At 34.7% G+C, this 22,426-nt stretch overlaps 1 long non-coding RNA gene across 1 annotated transcript in view; it reads left to right on the plus strand.

Moving 5' to 3' along the window:
* The first annotated feature begins 21,130 nt into the window (after window positions 1-21,130).
* LOC144284426 (uncharacterized) overlaps window positions 21,131-22,426 on the plus strand; it is a 108,772-nt gene continuing 107,476 nt past the window's right edge. The window contains exon 1 of the long non-coding RNA XR_013352784.1: window positions 21,131-21,176. This is a non-coding gene — a long non-coding RNA (uncharacterized LOC144284426). The remainder of the gene's footprint in view (window positions 21,177-22,426) is intronic.

The raw sequence follows: 22,426 nt of genomic DNA on the forward strand, positions 1-22,426 counted from the left end.
TGCTCTCAAACCACCTTGGGTCATTCTCACTCACATGACTGTGGTACAGCTTTTGTGACATTTGTGATGTGGTTGTACACAACAGTAGCTAGACCAAAGGGACAACCATGAAGCCTGAGTTTCATAGTTATTTCTCACATATCACATGGTGAGACCATCCATGATGCCCCCTCTCCAGGTAGCTCTAGACACTGCAGTTAGAATTCCTAGGACTCCGTCCTCTTCTAACTCATTATGCTCCCGGCAGAGCAATGAGATCATATTCTGATACCTTGTAGGAGGTAACAGTAATTGCCAGGAGCTACACAGAAAACCCGAGGGCTAAAGAAGTCCTGGAGGAATACTAGTGAGACTCTTACTGAATTTCTCACATTTTTAGATCCCATAACAAAAGATGATTTATAGGAATTTTAACCAGTCTTAAACTTACAGATGTAAATTAGTATTTATGCCTTCAGAATTGACTTTAAGATTTGGAGATTTGGTACAGGAGCTTGTGAAGCACTGCCCCCCCCCCCCCAACACACACACATGAACGGCTTACCTTGGCTAAAAAAGAAACCAATATCTATAGAGTTGGCCTTTTCAGTTAAATAATTTTCCCAAGTGAAATTTGAAAGCTTGACTTGGGTCCCTTAAAACACAGAAAAAGGGAAGTTTAGACCATAGCAAATATGCCATTTAATCTGAAGTTACTGTCATTTTTCTTTACAAATCCTCCTTTCTAAAAAAGGGGGCTCCATGTGGAGCTCAACACAGGGTTTGAACTCATGACCCTGAGATCAAGACCTGAGCTGAGATCAAGAGTCAGATACTTAACTGACTGAAGCCCCCAGGTGCTTCCCCCACCATCTATTTTTATAATTGGCACTTTGAATTTCATCATGTTGTGACTGGTTGGGCAGAGAAAAAGAGAGTAGTATACTTTTAAAAATGCTTCTTATTCCACCCAAATGAAAAGAAAAAGGAAAAAAAAATCCCCCAGAAGTTTGATACTTTTCAGCAAAGTTTTCATAACCATCATTTATTTAATTGAGGGTTATTTTTTCTGAAGCTACTAAAGTGTATCCTTTGTTTTCCTGGGAGATAGATTTATGGTGATTACTAATTTCTACTTTAATATTATTGGCAGGTATTAGCAAACTTGAATTTTTATATTGCCTGTAGAGAGGTGCAGCTGTTTTATTTTTATTTATGAAGATGATCTGTTAACTTACTTTCTAGTCCTAAATGGAAGCCATAATTTCCTTCCTGCTTTCCTTCCTGTCTGAAAAATCATAATTAGTTATAACTATAAGAATTGCAGAGTGACAATGATTTTGAGAACACATGATTCATTCCAATTGCATAAATAATGGTACCACTCAAGTTTATTACAGAAATTTAAAAGTTTAAAAAAAGGAACATTAGACAGAAATAAATTCTGTGTTTAATAGGGATTAAATCACTTTAATGGTTGAGAGAATTGCATCTATGATCTAGACTGAAAGTGAGCTTCAGATTTTTGCTGTTATCTCTAGCTTACAAAATGCAGAGTAAAAACATACACACAGACCTGACATTGTAGTTGGTTATGTGTGGCAATCATTCAAGAAGCATTTGCTAAATGAATGAAGAAGTGAATGGATAAATGAGTGAATATGAAAATTCTGCGAAATTTATGAGAAAATTCTGTGAAAATCCCCAAATTGGGGCATTATTTTTGTCTACAGATTATTTTCTAAAAATTTACAAAGATTTGGTGAGCTATTGTGGCCAGAGGAAGGTCATAAACTGTCTTTTAAATAATTATATTATAAAAGAAATTCAAGTTACCCTTTGTGTTTAAAGTTCTATTTCATGTGAATTGCACATTGTGTAGAGATTCCATTAGTCTGCTAAGCAATGCTTTTCCCTCATACCCAGATCTGACTCTAGATCTATTCCCTTGACAAGAAAGCACAGTGGAAGACAAAGAACAGGAGTCATAGAGTCACATTGGTCTTGAGACTGTAACTTAGTTGTGCAATATTGAGCTAGATGCTTCTTTCTTGCTCAATATCCTGTGTTTAACTATGCCTGACTGACATAAAGACTGACAATGTAATAACCAGCCTCTTTTGGTTGTGGTAGTGGTAGTTACTGTTATTCTTAAGAAGTATATTTTAATAATTCTTTTTTTAAAAGATTTTATTTATTTATTCATGAGACACACACACACACACGCACACACACACACACACACAGACACAGGCAGAAGGAGAAGCAGGCTCCATGCAGGGATCCTGATGTGGGACTCAATCCTGGGTCTCCAGGATCACGCCCTGAGCTGAAGGCAGACACTCAACCACTGACCCACCCAGGCATCCCTAATAATTCTTTTTAATAATATTTTATTTATTTATTCATGAGAGACAGAGAGAGAGAGACAGAGAGAGAGAGAGAAAGAGTCAGAGACATAGGCAGAAGGAGAAGTAGGCTCCCTGCAGGTAGCCTGATGCAAAACTGGATCCCAGGACCCTGGAATCACGACCTGAGCCAAAGGCAGATGCTCAACCACTGAGTCACCACAGCACCCTTAATAATTCTTTTTAGGGCATAAATTTAATAATATCCAAGGGAAGCATTATAGATATTTGCTATTGTTATGCATTCACTTGATTTATTTTTATTCTAAATCATAATAGTTCTTTTCATAAGATTTTTACATGTATACATGACCCCATATTAATATGATATTTTTTAAACATTCATTTCTTGACAATTTTCAGTAGCTTCCCATTAGAGTGAGTAGAATATCATAGATTAGAACAAAGATACCTTGAAGGACTGGTGAAGTTATTATCTATATTTATTATATAGAAGAATTATGAGAAACCACTAATGTCAAGTTTTCCCTTACTTGTTGAAATATAAAACATGAGTTTAATGAAAAATTTATTACCATTTCTTCTTTCATGGTTTAACATTGTTAGGGATTAAGTGTCAGAGCTCCCCTACCCAAATCTCCCTCCAAATTCATATATTGAAACTCTAACCCCCAATGAAATGGTTTTTGGAGATGGGACCTTTGGTTGATTAGGCTTAGATGAGGTCATAAGGGTGGGTTCCCCCATGATGTGATTAATGTCCTTATAAGAAGAGGAAGAGGTCCAGAGGTCCCTCTTTCTCTCCCTTTCCATTGTATGCAAACACAGGGAGAAGGCAGTTGTTTTCAAGCCAGGAAGTACGATCTCACCAACCATCACACCTGCTGGTACTTTGGTCTTGGACTCTCCAGCTTCCAGAACTGTGACAAATCTGTATCCCTTATTTCAGCCATTTAGTTTATAGAATTTTGTTATGCCAGTTTTAGCAGACTGATAAAAACATCATATTTTGGTGTAAAAAATGCAAATAATTAAGATTTGTGCCATATTGACTTAGTTTTATATTTTTAATTATCCTAGTCAACAATGTTTAAATGTTTATAGGTTAAATAACATATAAAGTCTCTTTCTCTGGGTTTCTTTCTATACATACACATATGTATAATTATTTGTGTGTCATTATGTATGTATATGTATCAGAATGTGTATGTATTATATATATTATAGACATACATACATGAATCAGTATATACATATATGTATAATCTCCTATGTAAAAGACCAGAGGAAATAACTGCAACTTGATACATAAATTTGGCTGAGATATTATATTTATAATAAAGGATACTGTAATAGTGTTATTTTTTGTCCACCTTTTATTTTTGAGGCAGGGCTGTCTGAGTCTACAGGGTGGTGAGGGGACCTCTAGGTCCTAAGTCGACAGCTCTGGCATAATCTTGGCCGCCTGTCATTTCTTGTATCACAACTAGCTTTAGCTTTCGTTCACCAGCATTTTCTGTGAGCTAACTAATTCTCTCCAATAAATTATCTATTTCTGCTTCAGTTTCTATTATTTGCAACTAAGAATTCTATTTGGGAAGATAACAATGCCTTGTTCTCTCTCCATTCATTTTCCTGAATTATACTTTCAATTTTTGTTTTAAACAATGGTTAACTTAAAAAAATTTTCCCTACAACATTCTGAAGTAGAACTTTTTATGTGAGAACTTATGTCTGCTCTCTTTTTTCTTCATATTTATTTCTTCATATCTATTCCAAAGAACAGAAGACAAAAAGAGGAGACACAAACTCAGATGTTAAATTCAAAGATGTCTTTCACTATGTGCTAAAAATAATAAAAAGGCTGTTTATAAAATAATCACACTTCACAAGGGATGGAGTTCGCTCTGCATTATAGATTGAACAACATAGCCATAATATCTTCCAGCTCTTCCTGTAAAGAAGTAGAGTATATTTCCCCCACCCTTTGAGTCTGGGCTGACTTTGTGATTGCTTTGACCAACACAATAGGATAAAAATGGCATTGTGTCATTTCTGGGTTTTGGCCTCAAGAAACCTTGTAGTATCTCCTTGAGCCCTCCTGGAACACCATCCTGGGACCACCATGTCGGGAATCCACTGTGTCCTAGTAAACGTTGAGAGGCCCCATGGGGCGGGTAACCAAGGGTGCCAGGCATGGACCTTCTAGCCCATCTGACCTTACGGCCAAGCGCAGCACGAGTGAGCCCAGGTACTGGTAGAACGGGAACCACCCTGCGGCTTACAGAATTATGAGAAATAAGAAATTTTGGTTGTTTATCATGACTAAATTTGGAGCTGGTTTGTTATGTAGCAAGAGTGAACTGAAAAACGTTGTCAAGTCATGACACTCCGAATATGATAAAATCTTGGTTCTACAATAATGGGGTAGTTATTTCATGACATATATGAAATTACCCTGTACCCCTTAAAATTATGTTATACAACCTAAATATATGACTTTTTATTTCTCAACCATACTTCAATAAAGCTGGAATAAAAATAAAACAGTGGAGAAAATGAATAACCCTAGGTGATCACATTCATCACTCATTTGCAAGATGGTAACATCTCATGTATTTTAGCCCTTATAAAATGATTCCTAAACTTATTAGATTTTTGATACCTGCACATTTCCACAGAAATATTCTGATACAGGTCTGCTTTCTTCATCCACCCATTCTTAATAATGCCGTATGATACATATTTAAGTCCAAAATATTTAAATTTGTTAAATATTAAATTATACATTAATGTATAAAATAATTTATAACTGTTTTTATTAAATATTTGGGAACATCTCTGGAGCTAAAAGGAGGCAATGAAATATATTTAAACCTAATTTTGAACTAAGCAAATTTTGCATGAAAACTAGACCAAAAAGAGAAAAAGGAAAGAAAGAAAAGGAAAAGAAAAAGAAAAGAACTAGAATTTGTATTTAGGACACAAGCATCTAGTTTATAATGTGGCATCTGGGGAGAATTTTTGCATTAAAAAAAGGTCTAAGCCTAAGAAAATATAAATGTCTGAAATCCATTATAAATATATAGAGGAATAGCTATTAATTTCTAGTGTTAAGTCTCATTTAGCATAAACATACAGCTTAAATAATTTATTATAAACTTATACTGAAATGTGGGAGGTAAATTTTTGAGATGAAAAATAGGTTGCAGCCATAGGGTTGCAGTACTTTCCTCAAGCTTACTAAACAGTAACTTTCAGGGCTAATTTTGCAGAGCTGTTTAAGTTGCCTTACAGCAGAATTTCACTGGGTTGGCAACTGATGGAATTAGATCCCCAATCAGGCCTGGACTCTTGTCACCAAAGGGATAAAAATAAAACCTTTGCCATTATTGACAGCAAGGAGGCTAATGGCAGCAAGAAGCAAAGATGCGAGAGTTGCGAAGATGCACAGGTTGTAGAGAGAGCCGAGGGCTGGGCATGACAGCAAGTGTGCCAAGGGCCAAGACCACAAACAAAAGTTAGCCTGTGTCAACAGACAGAGCCTGCAGCAAGCTCTTGCAATGAGAAGGTAAACCTTCAGAGAAATCAATTGTCAGACATTCTGAATGAGTAATCACATATACAGATCCTGTGCATAATCTTCGAAGGTTAATAAAGGCTCTGGCAGGAGGACCCAGCTCTCCCAGTACAGGAGAGGGTCAGGAAAGCTGCAGGACCCTCAGAAAGTGATTAGTAGAACAGTGTGAGAGGGGGATCTGGATCAGACTTATAGGAAAACTGTATTCCACTTTTCATGGTGTAAATGTTCTCACTAGTTTCCTCATCAGGAGAAGCTGAATGTTCATCTTGGGGCCTTCACTATATAGTATTTTATGGTTTATTGGGCCGACGCAGAATGCTTAAGATAAAAAGATGAGAATTTTCTTTTAAAGGAAATGGTCTAACATTTTTAACACTTCCTTTCACATTTTCTTTTGTCTTCTTTCCACAACTCCGTTCCAGGTTATAGATACTCTGCAAATACAGTCTCTTACTGCTACTGTAACAAATGCTCACAAACTTACTGCTTGAAATAATGCAAATTCATTTTCTTACAGTTTGAGAGGTCAGAAGTCGAAAACGGATTTCACTTGCTGGAATAAAGTTGGCAGCAGAGCTGTCTGCTTCTGAAGGCTGTAGAGAAGAATTGGTTTCCTTACCTTTTCCAGCTTCCAAAGGCTACCTGTATTCCTTGGCTCATTCCTTGGCTCATTTCTTGGCCTCATTCCATCTTCAAAACTCAGAAGTGTAGCATCTTCAAATCCTACCCCCCACCTCTGTTCTTCTTCTTCCATCCTTACATCTTCTTCCTCTGACTCTGATCTTCCCATCTCTCCTTAATAAGGACCCTCATGATTACATTATGGCCACTCTAATACCCTAAAATACTCTCCCCATATCAATACCATTAGCTTAGTGACATTGGCAAAGTTCCTATTTACAGATTCTGGGATTAGGATGTGGATATCTTTTGGAGACAAGGGGTGAATTTTTGTGCCTATCACCCTACGTTATATACCCATATCTGTTTGAAGTTAGAACCTATCTGACCTATAAGATAAGGCTCTGATGTTCACTAGGAGTAAACTTATGTAGACACCACCTCTTAGAGCATGCTTTACTTACAATACTGATTTCATTTTGGGTGAGTTATACAAAAGGAAGAAGGGGGGCAGGGTGTCTGTGTGTGTGCATGTGTATGTAGGGGGGGAAATGGGCAATATTTTAGGTCAAAAGCTTACTGGGTAAGGAAAAATACTAAAACAACGTGAAAACTATGTTTATTTAAGCAAGGAGAGAAATGTTTTTGCATAAGAGTCAACTCAGAAAACATTAAATGTTAACAGGCCTGATTTTATTTTAGGCAAAGTGAAAAATAGCTTTCTCAAGTTTATAAGTAGAAAAATGTATATTCTAACAAGTTATATTGCCTAGTTATAGAGTAAAAGAATGCCAGTGAGATTTTTGGTCCAATTTTTTAGCTGCTAGAGTATTAACATAGAAACATGTTTGAGAAGTAGCAATTTTAAGATAACTGCTTATATTTTTGTCTTAAAATAAAATCCACGGTTATAAATGTCAAAGATAACGAGGCCTTCGTTTATTCTCTGTGTTAGGGAAATTGCTGCTTATACATGGCCAAATGGTGCCATCAGCAGAAAATATTATTTTTATAGAGGAGTAGTCTACTATAGATTCACCACAATTCTGCACTAGCTACTAATATATTTTTTTTTGCCTAAGGTAAGATTATGGAAAATCCTAAGAGATAGCAATTGTAAGGAAAAAAATGCTTGCAGATATGGGCATCACATATAGACTACCTGAGTTCAGATTCTTTACACCAGTATTTCCTTGTTGTGAATGTTGGGCAAGTTACTTGACTACTCTGTGTCAGTTTTGTTTTGTTTTTGTTTTGCTTTTGTTTTATTATTTACCAAGTACCATTTGATAGTCTGCACTACATAGGATTGTTGTAGAGATTGAAATGAGTTGATGGAGAGTACTTAAAACAGTGCTTAACACATAGAATAATGTACTCAAGTCAGTGTTAAAAAATAGTAAGTCAGTCCAGATTTGTGAATAATCCAATGTGTGGCAGTTTTGAAGTTTCCATCACTAGTGTTTTGGACCTAAATGCTTTAGTGTGCTTGGCTAAGCATAAAATTATATTAAAAATATATTCAATTTTCCATATTTCTGATAATTGTCTTCCTTCTGAATATCTTCCATGAATGCTATTATGATTTCTATTACCAGTCACATTGGAAACTTCAGAGGAAGAAATACACTATGTTATTGGAATCAAGGAGACTTACCTGAAAGATACTAGCCTTGCTGTCAAGTGCTTCAAATGGGCCTACTTGTCTAATTTAGGTTCCAGACAGCCACATCCCTGAATTGTACTTCCACTCCCAGTATTTACCATTTTAAGTGGCAAACTTTAGTGGCAGGCATTAAATAATCTCCACTAAAAGGGTGAAGTGTGCCAGTTGTAATGCCACTTTAAAATACTTTTTGGTGGGAATCTATTTCTTTATCTGGGAATTCTTATTTCAATACATTTTTTTTGAAAGTCATCTTTCCTCTATATATCTAGCTTAAAATAAACCCAGCTCAGGCTGTTTTTGCTTTTTTGGAATGAGAAACCACAAAGATACAGAACCCAGCAGAATTTCCTCAAAGCAGCTCAAAATTCTCTCTGAAGTTAACTGCTAGGGAGCAGAAGACTTGAACGGAAATGATAATTTTAGGAGCTGTGCAGCTCCAAAATAAGAAAAAAAAATCATAGAGCTTCCATGGTTGTGAAGCTCGTTTGTTTTACTGATGGCATGTGGGATCTCTTGATGTGTTTGACATTGGTGCCAGTCAACCATTAAACATTGATTTGAGACATTGGATTAGTTGTTAACAACTCTCCCTCTGAAAAATAGAGATTTGGAAAATCAAATTTCAAAGTTGTTAGAGGACAGTAAAAAAAATATTATCTATTGTTTCTTAGACACAAAAACTAGAAAATATTTAAATTGAGTGATGTGATTCTTCTTTCAAAATATTTTTAGCATATTTGATTTACTATAAATTAAATAAACTGCTATGTTCCAACCTTTATAAAGTAGATTTTGTAACTGAGGTATATTTTAAGGTATATTAGTGTTCATACTTCAAATTTTTCCCCACATCACTCATTAAAACAATGCTCTGAAGTAGCTAAAGGTGTGTTCACATCTTCTCCAGGAATTTTGACCATTGAAAAGAATAAAAGGGTGTCACCACGATAATTATATATACAGTCAGGGGATTCAGGAATAAAATCTTACACTGATGAAGAAATAGTGCAGAAGCCAATAGCATTTTGGTGTTAGAAATATTGTTGTTATTGTTAGAGGGGTTATCATGGCAGAGTTAAGAGCACTAAACTATGATAATAGCTCCAGTTCCAGAGCTTCTGTAGTGCATATAGACCCAAGTGCTTTATCCTCATGATTTAATCCTCACAGTCCTTTGACTTATGTGCTGATTTCATACCATTTTCCAGATAAGAAAACTGAGACACAATTTTGCACAGAGTTGTGTAACTCAAGTGGAATCCCAGGCAGTGGTTTGGCCCCTTCAGGATGATGCCATGGGAGTGGGAGGTCAAAGTAGAATATTTTTCTCATGGACTATTTCATCCTGAATATTGCAGAAATGTTTTGTATCATTAAGAGAGTAGAACTCATCAATACTGAAATTTTTTAAACAAAGGCTTTACTCCTCTTCTGAAATAAATTATTTTCAACTTCCTTTGTTCTTATTAACACAGATAAAGCTCATGTGGGGCATTTATCAAATATTATTTTTATATCCTTGCTGTTTTTCCTAAGTCACATATTACCCACTTACATATATGATAGAGAATTAAATAGTTTTGAAAACAATAGGAATAAACAGAAACATGTTGTATAGGAGAGTTTGAAGGCCTAACAAGTCTGTTTTAAAAATTTTAAGGGTTAAGAAAAAACTTTAAAAACTTAACTCAAGTTATTTTCAAGGTTAAATATGATTCACATTCTCAAATTTACAGTTTAGTTTAAATCCCTTAAGCAGTGACATTCAACTTGGTCAAACATATTTTCCACACCATTTGTTATGATAAGTTTACCTGCCTGAGCTAGGTGTGTTTGCAAATTCGAAATGAATACAAAATATTTTCTTTTGGAGAATAAATAAAATGATACTGACTAGATCACAAGAAAATTTAGAATTTTTATTCTTAACCAATGTATATATTGAAATTCAGGCCCTTATAATTCATGGAATGAATTATATGCCAATAACCATCCTGAAAAAATAAAATAAAAATAAAAGGCTTTTAGATTGCTTATATGTAGTGTGTACTTATTAAGCTTTTGAATTGATTTCAATTATACTTACCACTGTAATTAAATTATATTTGAGAGTTTTTATTTTTGTGACACTGTATTCTTGATATTTATAAGAAAGTTACAACAGATAAAAAGATGGGGATCAAATCAGGCCATTGGATACCTAAATCCAGAATGGGAAAATAAAATTAATTATTTTCCAGCCAACTGAAAATTTGAGACATGTAATTGTATGCCTTTTCCAACTGTGATTGAATTTAAAAAATAGAAGTCATTTATCTGCTCACAAACCTATTTTAGAAACACTGTTTCTCATGCTATTGTTGTTGAAGAAGACCTTTTATAAAATCGCCAATCTTCATTGATAGTTTTGTTTTCTAACAAACCAAATATTTGTTGGACACACGTACACAGTTTTTTTTTTTTTTTTTTAAGATTTATTTAATCATAAAAACAGAGAGAGAGGCAGAGACAGAAGCAGGCTCCATGCAGGGAGCCCGATGTGGGACTCGATCCCGGGTCTCTCCAGGACCGCGCCCTGGGGTGAAGGCGGTGCTAAACCGCTGAGCCACCCAGGCTGCTGCACATGCACAGTTTTAAAGAAGAATTTAGGCAAGCACTTTGATGGTTTTGAAACCATCTAAAAGTATCTGAATAGTATCCACCTAGGTATTTGTATCCTGCTTCATGCACAGAGGATTCTGACTTCCAGGGAAGCTGTGCCACTCTTTGAAGAGAGCCTGAATGAAGAGAACCAGGAAGTGTCTGGCTTCTAACTTTTGGATTCCTTGTCTGTTTCTCTGATTAGACTGTTGGTTCCAGGGAGGGCTCCATCTTGTTTACTGTTTTCCTCTCCCAGCCTTGGAATGTGGAGGGCATGGTAGCTGCCTATTACATATTGGATGGATGAATGAGTGTAGTGAGTTAGTTATCTTTCATCTCTCCCTTTTTGATTTGCTCGCAAATATTATATGTAGGCTGTTTTATGAAGATGAGAACACACTGCTACGGGTGGGGGGGTCTCTTAAACCTAAGCAAGCTTATGCACAAGGGCTACAAAAATCAATGAGCCAAGGATTTTGCACTTGGTGATATGATGTTGGGGATTAGCGGTTGAATGTAGAACAGAGAATTTCAGGTGGAGCAGGCATCCTGTCAGGGGTGTGTCTGAAAGGGCTTGTCATGTGCAGAGTTGGGTGAGAAAGTTAGCTGGTTGTAACATAGGCAGTTTTGTGGAGAATGGAAGGAAATGAAGGTAAGTAGGTTGTGACTAGGTTGTAATGGACCTGAGATGCCAAGGTAAGGTTTTGGGACTATAGAATCCAGGAAGTCACTGGAGAGCCCAGGAGAAAATGAAATAAAGAGGTTCTCAAAGATAGTAGGATGGTTTCACCATCCTCATAAAGTATTTTGAAATGACAATTGTACATGAGGAGTTCTTTAGGCTTAATAGGAAATATATGCCAAGATTTGTTTTGACTATCATGATCTGGGTCCCAAGTCAACTTTTGGATGGAAAACTTTCCAAATGATCATTTGGAATGATCATTTAAAAATAGATGTTTCAAGAAAATGTTCCCTCAGGAGGTCATGAATCCACTGGTGAAACATGTGTTTGTTTTTATATAAGAAGCATGTTAATGCAATGAATAAATAAAAGTCGTTGTGTAGACCTAGGTCAAGTTCTTTGCTCTCAATTTTCTTTACCTCCTGACAAAACTGACTTTCCAAATTTACTTCCCTTAAAAATGTAACCCAGAACATCTTTGTTACAGAATTCTTACTTCTAAACTGAAGGAAATGCAATTGATCCATATTAAACAGAAAGAAATTATATTTTAGTGAAAGCAGAGCCAATTTCCTGAACTGCTTTCATTTAACAAATATGCTTTATTGGCTACTATGTGCTACACTCTTAATAGTTTTATAGTTTCTTCCATCTGTAAGAACATATCTGATGTGGGAGAGCTAAGTTCTTCTCTCATGGAATTGAATGAATCTCGTGGTCAAAGGAGAGTGAGTAAAACGATAGAAGTTTATAAAGCAGATACAAAAAAAAACTCTCAGAAGTGAGATGGGTCCCAACAGAGTTGCCACTGAAGGCTTTTAGGCTGGTTCTTCTACTGAAAACTGACCAGTAGGTTTGTGGCCTTGAGATTCTTGTCAAGTCTTGGGTGAATGACGTATGACTTTTTTTTGGGTCTGGTGAGTATCTGTGATTATTTTGTAGTGGGCAGAGAAAGATACTCCCTAACATTTGGGACCAGGTACTCTGTTCTATTTTTATTTTTATTAGTAGTTTTTTTTACATCTTAGTGCCCTTGGGGTTTCTGTGAGCCTGATTCCATAGCCCTTCACCTATCTCTCCCTGCCTAGCCCTGCCCGTCCCTTACTCATATCCATGCCATTTTCTGGATATTTAATGAGCATTTATATGAATGAGGGATAAGTGTGAAAGTGATACTAATGCAAAAAAGGAGGGAAGGTATTACTGTATTCTTTTCTGGCTTCCTCCTCCTCATCTTTCTTCCTTTCTTTCCCCCTTTCTTTCCTTTTTGAATACCTCCTGATTTGACAAAGAATACCTAAAGAAAACAAAAATAGTAGCGACAATAAAATTGCCAAATGTATATTTATTATTCCTTATGTGAAAATGGCAGATTGAAAAACTTTAACACATTAATTGTTTATATGCAAATAAATTCTGCTAAGTACAAATGATCCTTATCTGTTTATTAAAACAAGCACAACAGGACTTTTACTTGGAAACGGTTTTTAGTATTTAGAGCTATTCTTTGTAGGAAATGCTAAATGAGTCATGCCAAGGAGTGAAAACAAAACAAAACAATCCCAACACATTTCATGACTACCAAGTAGAAAGACAAAGACAAAAATTTTTCCCCAGTGAATTAATTTCTTACACTGGCATATGCCAATTCTATGTTTACATCTTCAGCTAATTTAGATCTGTAGATACGCTAAGAAGGACGTTTTAAAATATACTAAAGAATATGTCTGTGCAGGACAATTTCTTTAGTAACATATGCTCTAAGAGCTAATTCAATTTAAAAGCTCATAGTGATAGAAAAGAGAACATGTAATCTACTGATCACACTAATTTTCTTTGGGCTTGTTCTTCTTGATTTATTTTATTCGACTTGTAGAAGTCTTACTTCATTTGAAACTCACATTAACGAATTATATTTGAGAGGTATGCTGCTGTCAAATTCTCTAAAGAATATTTGAATTCATGGAACTGGAAATTCTTAAAATGTAGATATGGTTAAATTACATATGCATGCAGTAATATTCATATTCAAAGGTGGGATAATAAGTTGTTCCATAGAATTTTAAACAATTTTTAATTACAATATATCATACACAAATGCATGCCACATACCCAAACAGATATATTTTCTCCTAACCTTTAATTATTTTCAATAATATTTGGCGAGCTTATTTTTGTTTCATATGATAAATGAACTCACATAGTTTTTTGGAATTGAAATTCTATATTGGAGATGCTTTTTAAAAGTATCTTTTTATTTTTCCTCTAATAAAGTGTCATGACTGATTAAACTCACCAAGAGCTTACATTTTAAAACCTTCTGGTTGTAGTAGACTGGTGTTAAGAAATAGAAACCATAAATCTGCTTTTAAGTCAATAAATTACTGTTTTTTTTGTTTGTTTTAAGATTTCATTCATTTATTCATGAGAGAACGAGAGAGAGAGAGAGAGAACGGCAGAGACACAGGCAGAGGGAGAAGCAGGCTCCATGCAGGGAGCCTGACATGGGACTCAGGATCAGGCCCTAGACTGAAGGCAGCACTAAACCACTGAGCTACCCGGGCTGCCCAAATTACTGGTTTTTAATTCGAGGGGTGGGAGCTAGGGAGAAGAAAGACTACACCTAGAAGTTTCTACGATATTAAAAAGTTCTCTAGTTGATTTTTATTCTATTTCCTTCCTGCATACACTGCAATACATATTGTTTGTAAGAAATTAACTCACATAGTAAAAAATAAACACTTTTCTAAAAGTAAATATCCTAAAGTCACACCAAAATTAGTTGCATATTATAATAATCCTGAAATTATTCTCTAATCTTTTTATAACCATGCTGAAAATATCTCTCCTCTTCTAAAATGTGCATAACATTATGTATCTATTCAAATTTCTAGGAAATAGATGAAAATTACCAACTCTTAAAAAAATCTGTCATTTTTAAAATTTGAGTAATATAATGATTTTATATTAGAAGCGTTATATTAAACACAAATATAGATTGATTTGGAATACAATGTGAAAATAGGACAAAAAGACTGAAAGGAAATATTGTATAGTGAACATCATTGGCTTCATTTACTTAAATGAATGATAAAGAATATTAGGACTTAATTCAAGAATCAGGTAGTAGTAGATCTAAATAAACAAAATTGCACTTTCTTTTTTGGCACAAATTTAAAACTTTTTGGTTGATGTATGCCAGTTACTGAAATTTGTTGTTCATGGTGTTTTATATCGATTAGAATAATTTCAACTATAAGAAATAGAAAAAACGCCACTTAACACACATTAACCATGGAAAAAAAGTGATTATCTCACATGAAAAGTTGTGCAGAGACAAAGTTATTCCGTGGTTAGTTAATTTAGTGGCTCAACAATGGGATTAAATTTTCAGATACCCAGTTACTCCCTGTCTCTCCTCATAGCCATGGAAAAGCTGCAGTTACTCTGTCCAGGCTTGAGGTATTTTAACTTCTGTCTCTTTTTAAGAGGAAGAAGCTTCACTCATAAGCCATTCCTGCCCCCAAATCTTCCTTAGAGCTTTATTTTTCAGTAATAAGTCAAATCTACCTTTCTTCTTATATCAGACCCTCTCAGGATGGACTTCTAATTATGTAGAAAGAAACAATATTGAGATACTACCATGTAGGATAAAGGGAAACATGGGAATGGCTGTTGGGCAAGAAATGAAGAGTATGTCCTACATTTCTTCTTTTAAAAACTTAAAAGAGAATCACCTCAGTGCCTCAGTCGATTAAGTGTCTGACTATTGGTTTGGTTCAGGTCATAATTTCAGGGTCTTGAAATTAAGCCCTGAATCTGCCTCTGCACTCAGCAGGGGGTCTGCTTGAGAGTCTTTCCCCTTCCCTCTCCCTCTCTCCCTCCCCCTCTACTTCTTCCCCTCCCCTCACTCATGAGCTCTCTTTCAAATAAGTAAGTAAATAAATAAAATCTTTTAGAAATATTAAAAGAGCAAAAAAAGAAGCATATCTTTAACACCAGAATAGAAAATGTTTAATATTGCATTTGTGTGCTGATTCAAAAAATTAAGAATGACAATAAAATTGAATACCAGTGGGCTTCCAGAATGCTTACTGATTAATACCTGTGCACAGATATTTGCAAAGAATAGAAATTGCAATTAGGTAAAATTTACAGTTTTGCAAAGAAAAAGTAATGAAATAAAGCTTATTAAAGAAAATATCATAGATCACTTAAATATAAAAATAAATATATTTTAAGTTGATTTGTATCTAGTTCTCTTATATTTAATCACAGGATTGTTTTTCACTTGAAAAGGAAGCTAAATCTAAGGTATCACATCTTATTGACCTTTCATAGCTATAGTTTCTGAAATAAAATGGGCCCCATTCTTAAATCATTATAGTAGAAATGTAATCATAGTTTCCCTTAAACTGTCTCTAAAAGTTCCATAACATGCAATCTATCTTTTAAATTTGAAGTTATTGACAGTTGAATACTAGACAATAGGGCCCACAAGATCTGCTTAAATGTTTATAAATCGTAGTAGCTAAAAAGTGAGTTTTCAAAGTTAATATTTTGGGCAAAATCATACCTGTAATTTGTAATTAGCAACACTTTTGTTACTCTTTTCCTATTACCTCTCGTGCTTAACACAAACTATGTAATTTTCTCCCATTTTCTCTAGTCAACTATTATACTATTGATGCAAAACTAACTCTCAATAAGTATAAAGATTCTAGGTATATTGTAAATGCCCAAATTTACTTTTTGACTGCTTGGTAAAAAATACTAGGAGCCTGTACATAAACAAAAGCCAAAAGCTACATGAAGAGTCTTTATGTCCCAGAACATGATGTCTAGCATAAGCTAATAAGTAAGCAAATGTTTCCTGAATAAAAAGTAAGTAAATGAATGATCTAATTTCAAACCTGGAAGGAAAGGAATTCTGTGTAAAATTTATCTTTCAAATAGTTTGAAAATTATCTCCCTTTACCAGTAATTTTATGAAATAATTAATATTTTCATTGTGAGATGTTTAATATAATTAAAAAAACCAGATGACTCATACATAGACAATGGAGACAAGAAAGAGAAGGTAAGGACATTAAACAATGAGGGTACCTGAATGTGGCCTCAATAATAATCTATTAGGAGATGGAAAAATATAACCAAGTTATAATGAAGTAACATTATTTTACAGTATATTATGTTTCTATCCAGTACTTGAAGAGATCACCATCTTTTTTCAAAATTTTCAACCCAAACAAGTATCTATCAACATACTATTTTCTAAGAAGATATTTTAATTTTCAACTGATCAGCATTCCCTTGATCAATGAACAAATCCTTACTAGAGATGATTAGACAAATGATTGCTCTTTAGACTTCAATAATTATCAATAGTGACTGTTTTAGAAGGTGTATACTTAAGAAAATATGTTCTATCTCTGACTTGGAGATTTTTCTAAATTTTTTCCCTTGAAAACAAAATAAATGATTAAATTTATTACTTTTACTGGCTTCTCTTACTATGATTTATTATATTTCTTTAAGCAGCTCTATAAAGTTTAGGAGCCTATCAGTGATAGATACAGAAGAAATGCCCACTAATTGAAAGGAGACCTTTCAATTAAATCTGTTAATTCTATATGTTTGGCTTCATATTCTAGTTAACAGATAAGGAATACTAATTAGTAAAAAGAAAAGTTAGAGTGGAAAATGTGTCAAAATATGGAGAAAGCAATGAGGCAATTCGTGTAATTATTCCCCCAGTATCCTTTCTCTTCTTGTCTTGAAAGAGAAGTGTTGGTTGGGTTCATGTCCAACTAACTAAAGAATGGGTTTCTCAGTCTTCCTGGTACCCAGATTTGGTAATGGTATTTGGTTGAAAACAATAGGATATTAACTGAAGTGATAGGTATGACTGTTAGAATGTGCATGCCCCTTTCCTTTCTCTTCTAACTTCTTGCATGACTAAGATCCTACTCACAATGCTACTTAGATCATTAGTAGAAGCTAATTTGAGGATGGAAGGTACTTAATTCTACACTAGAGTCACCATATTGGCCCTTAAAGATGATTTCTGTGTGGATATTTTGTGTGAGAGAAATTAACTTCTCTGCTGCTTGAGTCAATATTATTTTGGACTTTGTCTTATTTTAACTGAAGGAAAAGCTTTAAAAATGATGCTTTTACTGTATTTATAGAGCATGTATGTTGGCGTATGAAGTTATTGTAGTCAGAAGCTATCATTAACAAAGTTGCAGATCTTCTATTTTTTAAAGATTTTATTTATTTATTCACGAGAGACACAGAGAGAGAGGCAGAGACATAGGCAGAGGAAGAAGCAGATTCCTCACAGGAAGCCTGATGCGAACTTGATCCCTATGGCCATTACTAATCCTTCAGTAGAAGCCTTTAGGAGCACCCAGTAGAAGACTGACCTCAGGTCCCATCCTTCCCCTATTCCATTCTCCTAATCCTGATGTTTCAAATATATAATTTTGTCTCAGAGAGTACATTGGGAAATTTATCTAGTCCCTAATTAAGATTGCTGCTATGATTATGTTGTTCCTAAATTCTGAAATCAGTTTTCCATTTTACATGTAGCAGGAGGACATTTGCTTGTGGACCTAAATTAATGCACTCTAGGAGATAAAGAAGACTTTGCCAGGACAAGGTGACTTTAGACCTAATTGCCCTTAGACTCTCCAAGTCTTGGTATCCATTTGTTAGTCAGGGGCCAGGCAGGAAAGAGATAATACACTATTGGACTTTTGATGAGAATTTAGCAAAAAGACTATTTAAAGGGGACTTATGAGAGATGTTTGGCCCAGAGGAAGATCAACATTATCAAATACTATGGTAATGGATCCATGCTGCTACTTCTAGAACACCAGAGCAGAAAGGGAGTGAATGAAGAAATGCCTGCCTTCTCTCCTCTCTTATCCTATAATCTCATGATTCTCATTGCCTGAACCTACTGAAGAGAGCTAGGGGGATGAAATCCTGGGAGCCAGCCTCTAGAGAAATAGAGCAGGAAACAATAAATAAATTTAAAAAAATAAAGAGGCAAAAAGTGATTGGAGGATGGCAAATAAAGAATAGTGAGCAACTGAGTTCTCAACACAACTCCCCAAATTTGATCCTGTGACTAAGAACAAAGTGGTTTTGTTTTGTTTTGTCTTAGGTGGCCTTTCTTACTTTGAAGATAGGTAGATGCACTTGTTTTAGCTTTCAGACTAGTCAGTCTGATGCTGATACTTGATACTGATACTGATGCTTGTGACATAACTAGAAATGACACATATTTTATTTGCGTTTAACTTTTAAATATGATTAAATTTTTGAAGGTTTAGGTAATCTCTGGTGAGTTGGGTTTGGGTTCCTATCAAAAGTCATATGGATGAAGGCATATATAACAGTTTAGTGTTTTATTTCACTTGAAATGATGAAGCATTACAATTTCTTTTTATGAACTAGCATGCTAAGAAGAATAAAAGAGTTTAAAGATGATTGTCTCTCAGAAAATATATAAAATGTGTAATTGGAATGCACTATTGAAATGGAAGATGAAAATAAATAAAACATATATTTTCAGCACTATAAAAGCTAACTGTGTATTCATTCTAACTTTAAGCATCTAAATAGATTATGTTCATTGTTCTTTCTTATAGCAATTTGTTCTTCTGTTTGCTTTACATGGGCCATTATTACTCTGCACAATATACAGTAATTATACTTGGTCCCAGGAAATATTTTCAAATAATAAATGCTAGCTAGTAAAGTTAATTTTCATGAAGTGTGCCTAGATTTTGTGAGAAGAGACTGCATTTTGTAACTAAAATATCATAATAATGTCCATTAAAGCAAGCTCTCCTTTATTGAGAATTGTAATCACTAGTAAAAATAAATAGGAAAACGTCTTGGCATATTTTATTCTATATTTTCATAAGAAACATAGATGAAAAGTAAACAAGCAGATATTAGTGATTTTTTCTTCCCCAAATGGCAATTTAAAGAATGTGCCATAGGATCATTTTGGATTAAAATCAACCCTCTGAAACTCTTTCATCCAATTAGAGTCCACTAATCACCAATATATGAAATAACCCAAGAACAAAACAAGATCATGTGCCATCTCTTCATTTAAGGTTTAGAATATTAACTTAGTATAATCATTTCTATTACAGTGTATTCTTTTTAGTTTGATGACATCAATTTCATATAATCCTTTGTCAATCTAAAAATTAAAGATTTTTTTCACATCTGGATAAACATTTATGAAATTCCAGGTGTACATATCAAATTTTATTTGATAATAAAACATTATCATTTTGTAGATAGAGGTCTACTTTAAGATTTTGCTGTTCCATCATTTTAGAATGAATAATGTGGTTTCCTCATTATTTTTTTAAGAAATATACTTGGGATATTTTCAGGCAAGGGGGAAACAAAGCAAAGATAGGCCTTTGGGACTATACTGAAATAACAAGCTTTTGAACAGCAAAGGAAACCATCAACAAAACAAAAAGACAACCTATTGAGTTGAAGAAGATATTTGCAAATGTTATATTTCTAATAAGGGGTTAATATCCAAAAGAACTTCTACAACTCAACACCAAATAACAACAACAACAACAATTATATTCTGAATAAAATGGGCAGAAGAACTGAGTAAGCAGTTTTCCAAACACACACACACACACACACACACACACACACAGATGGTGAGCAGACACATGAAAAGGTGTTCAACATCACTAAACATCAGGAAAATACAAATGAAAACCACAATGAGATCTTACCTTACAGATGCCACTATGGCTGTTATCAAAAAGACAAGAAATAACAAGTGTTGGTAAGGATAAGGAGAAAAGGGAACCCTCATGCACTGTTGGTGGATATATAAATTGGTGCAGCCACTGTGAAAAAATAGTATGGAAGTTACTCAAAAAAAATTAAAAATAGAATTACCATGTGATCCAGTCATTCCACTTCTAGGTGTTTACCCAAAGAATATGAAAACACTAATTTGAAAAGGAATATAGACTTTTCTTTTAGGTTTTTATTTATTTATTTGAGAGAAAAAGAGCATAAGCCAGGGGTTAGGGCACAGGGAGGAGCAAACTTCGGGCTGAGCAGGGAGCCCCGCAAAAGGCTTAATCCCAGGACCCTGAGACCATGACCGGAGCTGAAAGATGCTTAACTGACTGAGCCACCTAGGCACCCCAAGAAATATGCACTTCTATGTTATTGCAGCATTATGGTTAAGCTATGGGAGCAACTTAAGTGTCCATTGTTAGATGAGTGAATGAAGAAGATTTGGTTTATATGCCATAAAAAAGAATGAAATCTTACCATTTTTGACAACACGGATGGACCTAGAGTGTTTAATACTGGGTGAAATAAGACAGATGAAAACAAATATATGGGAGTAAAATATACCAAGATGTTTTCGTATTTATATTTACTAGTGATTATGATTCTAAATAAAGGAGAGCTTACTTTAATGGACATTATGAAAAAAAAATGGACATTATGACCATACTTAGTCACAAAGGGTTGGGGGATGGGCTATATAAGAGAAGGAGAGTGGAGGGATAGACCTCCAGTTATGGGATGAATAAATCACAGGGATGAAAGGTACAGTGCAGGGAATGTAGTCAATAGTATTGTAATAGCGTTGTGGTGACAGATGGTAGCTTCACTTGTGGTACACAGCATAACATAGAATTGAATCACTGTGGTACACCTGAACTAATATAACGTGTGTCAACTATACTTCAAAAAAATATTACCAAAAAAAGTGTTCTTGGAATAGAGAATCAATAAGTTATGTACCATACTTACCTACTCCCCTTTGACAACTTTTTGCCATTACCTGGGATATAGCAGGATTTCAAAAATTGGAAGTATTAGATGCAGTTATCAGGAGAGCGAAGAAACAAAATGCAGCTCTTTGAATAATCCTATTTTATTTTTTCTTCTAAATCCAAATATTGGTATAGGAGAGCTTGGTTCTTGTCTTATGGAGTCGAAGAATGAATATAGCAGACAACAGAGAGTGAGCAAAGTGATAGAAGTTTACTAAGCAGAGATACAGAGAAAGCTCTCAGAAGTGAGAGGGGTCCCAGCAGGGTTGCCACTGAGGGCTTTTATGATCTGTCTTTTATAGGAAACTGACCAGGAACTTGATTAATTTCTTGTCATTGTCAGGGTGGATTTGTAAATATCATCTCTATATTTAGAACAAACATGGTGGACTTGTAACTATCATAATAACAAACAGGATGTTTTTGTAAATATTATGAACCCAAACAAGATGTTCCCTTCTCTCTGGTTATATCTCCTCCATAATATTTCTCTATATCTAGGATTTCTGTGAGCCTCATCAGGTAACCCATGGCCTTGAGATTCTTGTGGCCTCTTGGTTTGGGCAGGGACTATTGATAACCCCTTAATGACATGTTTCTGTGATTATTTAGTAGCCATTAAGGGGAGATAATCCCTAACATTTTTGGAGCTAGGGAGCCAGGTTTATTTTTTCCTGTTTTTACTGTCTTATCTCTGTTTTCTTGAGATGGGTAGGAGCTTGCCTCTGGAGCTTTTCCCTTACCTTTCCCAGCCTAACCCCATCTGCCCCTAACTCATTCTTACATCAATATAATGCTTTATCTTACAGATGTTTGTCTATCCTTCATTTTGCAGTCATGAATCATACACAGATGCATATATACATCTGTAAAGATCCTTACCTCATGTAATAGCTGTTTATTTAATGACTTATTGTCTGAACAGTTCTTGTAAAGTTACCTGCTTTTGAATGACATTTTATTTTCAGCTTATCAAAATTTTCACTATAATATACATTTAATAACTCTATTTTAAGGAGT

Source organism: Canis aureus, chromosome 15, assembly GCF_053574225.1.
Source record: "Canis aureus isolate CA01 chromosome 15, VMU_Caureus_v.1.0, whole genome shotgun sequence".
NCBI classification, from domain to species: Eukaryota; Metazoa; Chordata; class Mammalia; order Carnivora; family Canidae; genus Canis; species Canis aureus.